We start from the raw sequence: 3,369 nt of genomic DNA on the forward strand, positions 1-3,369 counted from the left end.
CCCCGGGTCGGTAGGCGGCCGTGCTGCGCCTAGGCCGCGCGGCGTCCCCCGTCGCCATGGCGATCACTCTGGCTAGCGATTGGGCGTTGGCGAGGCAGAGTCCGCCAATGAGCGGGAGGGAGGGGGCGGGCTCTTTCTGCTCAGGCTTTGGGGAATTCTGAGGGGAAAAAACGCAAAAAAGGTTAAAACCAGTTCAGGGGACCCGGTTGCCCCGCCGTGGGCATGCCCGGCCGGGTGGGGTTAGCGTAGCCGGCGCGCTGGCAGGCAGGAGCAGGCCTCTCCCTCTTAGGAGTACCCAACCAGACCGTGGTCTCGCCGGGAAAGGCCTCGGCAAGTGTAAAAAATAAACAAACAAACAAATAAATAAATAAATCCATTTGGATTCCTTTGTGGTTTTGCCCAGTCTGAGGGGAGCTCTGAAAGCAGGCGGCCTGCCTTCCCCGGGGGGGTTCGGCTGAGCCCCTTGTCTTCCTGCAGGGCCGTGCTGGGAGGGCGGCCATGCCCGGGGCCTTCAGCTCCCCACACCTCCCCCAGGGCTTCCTCGTCCCCTGGCATAAAGCTGGCGCCTTTTCAGGTGTCCTTCTACGTGGGAGTACTTCTGTTCCTGGTTCAGTCCTGTGGTGGTGTAGTGGCACAAATGGAAGATGCTGAAATTCCAGAATGTGGGCTGCACGATCGCCTTGGCGTGGGGCTTTATTTACAGTCAAGTAGGCCTTTGCACTCTGTATGGGTCAAGGACGTGCATCAGCTTAACGCGGCAAATGCGTTCGTGACACTAACGCTGCAGTATGGGTGAATACTGTGAATTCATTAGGTGAACGTTTTGATTACTAATGTTTTTGTTTGTTATTACTTTAATTTTGAAATCTGCTATGGCAAGATAGGCTATGTGAATATGCTACGCATTTACGCGTTTCCTTTCCAGATAGCTTAAGCCAGTGATTTTCAGTGATGGTGTAGATCCTTGCACAGGACATTTAATCCCGTTACAACTGTCGTGCATTTCTTGCAAGCTTACTATTGTAAGGTTTCAGTGCTGCACAACTTAGAAAGCTTAAAAGAAAATGTTTTGTATGGGCAGCTGGGACACATGTTATCATCAGCCAGTTTTGCCAGCAATTCACATGAAACCTGGCTCTGTTGTGGGTTGGGTTTTCAACCAAAGGTTATTACACAAAAAAAGCTATTCAGCGCATCCCAAACCTCCTGAGGAGGAAATAAAATCCATTTTTGTTCAAATAGCACCACTTTGTGGTCAGTTCTGGTAAGTGACCCTTTTCCACACCTAGCAGTGTTAGAAGTCAGTGCTGAAATTGTTTAATTGAAACAGGGAGGAAATTTTGCTCATCTTGGCTGAATATAAAATACTTTTTGGAAGTATCAGGTGTGATTTGAAATCTGAAGTGTTTTCAGAAAAAGCGATTTAATTAATTTCTTGTGTTGCTAGTAATTTTTACTAAGCACTTAAAACTATGTTCATGCTTTTCACAGAGCTAAGGTTTCGATTAGGGTGACTGGTTAGTTATGCTGGTATGCAAATGATCAAGTGGATTTATCACACTTGTGTTCAAAGCTGGATAATATATTTGAATTTAAACGATTTACTTATGTCAATGCGCAATGTCTAAGAAGTTTCAAATATTTTTAATTTTTTTGTTTCCAAATTAAGCTACTTTAAAATCCGTATTCAGTAATAAATCATTGTTATAAAGCTATGTATTATACTCGGCTGTATTATTAAGAAGAACACATGCACTCTGTCTAACTCTGTGTGTAGTTAATATACAGAGTCCACAGAAAACTTCTGTAGTTTTGTAGCCTTATGCACCATCTGTACTTAGTTACTTACAGATTCTGATGCAAATACTACATAGAAAGAGGTATTTGTACTCCAAATGTAATTGTGTACAGAGATATCTCCATGTATCTCTTAGTGGTGTTATGCTGTGACTATCCCTATCACTTGGAAGACTTTCATTTCTGATTGCATAGTATTCCATGAAAACAAAAAGCTCTCTATAAAATTGTGTGTAAATTGAGCATCTGTCCTGCAGGAAAGCTTACAGGTGTATTCAATTCATCTCAGTTTCCTTTTAAGCAGATAAAACCTATGTTTACTTCCAAGAGTTGTTTGCGTTATTAGATGGCATCAAGAAAAGCTGTACTTGTGAAAGAATTGATCCATGTTTTGTGTCTTAACTTATGCCAGCATACAAGCTGACCAGACTTAAAGGTATATTTGGTTTATTGGAAACATTAGTATTGCCCTTTGTTTCTTTAAGTCTTTGTTAGATAAAATTATCGTTAGTGTACTTTCAGAGAATCTTCCCCTACTGTTCTAGAGTTACAGCTCTTGAGTTACAGCTCTTTTCCCCTTTCTCTTTTCCCTTTTTCTGTTTTTAATGAAAGAGAACTGGATAGCTGAGAAGACCCAAAATAGCATCTAGAGGTGTCTAAGCCATTAGTTTGCATAAATGGCTGGGCTGGTTAGGCTTTTACTTGCCTTAATGTTGTCAGTAATGTGTGAGAGAGAGCACGTTTTAAATACTTTAATAAATAAATGCATCAGTATGTATCAGTAGCACAAATTAACATCATTTAGTCAAACCTGGCAAAAGGGGCAAGCTCTGAATGGATAGGAACATAAATGAAGTCCAAGCAAGAGCTATGCCGTCTTTATTTAGAGAAAGTGGAAAAGCATTAAAAGCATTTTTCATATACCTTTATTTGATGGTGGAAAACATGATGTTTACTTGTACCTCCTGTTTGGCAATTTATGAAATTCTGTTCATACTGAAAAAAATAGTAAAACAATGTTTAATCATATGCAGGTTGGATGAGAATATTTTTAATACCTGCCTTTACTGCCTTGGGAGAGTATCTATGTTTTTTCCTGTTTTCCTTTTTCTCTCTGTTGAAAGTTATGAACGTGCCAAATTTGATTAACAATACAGACCAAATAATACTGCACAGGAGTAAAACATATGTTCTTTGGGACGATTTGTCTCCTTTCATTTTATTATTTCACACCAGCATTATTCTGACACATGCTATGAATCAGAGCATAGCTATCATTTTTCTTTGCTGTTATTAGGTTTCTGGCTATTAAAATGATTAATCTGCTTGTTAATAATATAACTTCACTTTCTTGTTCTAACCTATTCCCCAAACACTCATCTGTTCACAGCACAAAAAGAATTCAGTAGTTTATGCTATAAGATTTAAGGATTGTTGTTTTGCCAGACGCTTGTACTGATGTCTCCCATTTTGGCTGTGAATTTCAGCATGGAGTTCTCCTGTAATGCTTGTTGCTGAGGAGCAATCAACCTGTCACGGTGTAGTAACTTCTGAAATGTAGTAATCCATTAA

The sequence above is a fragment of the Egretta garzetta genome, unplaced genomic scaffold, assembly GCF_000687185.1.
Source record: "Egretta garzetta isolate BGI_Z169 unplaced genomic scaffold, ASM68718v1 scaffold287, whole genome shotgun sequence".
Lineage (NCBI taxonomy): Eukaryota > Metazoa > Chordata > Aves > Pelecaniformes > Ardeidae > Egretta > Egretta garzetta.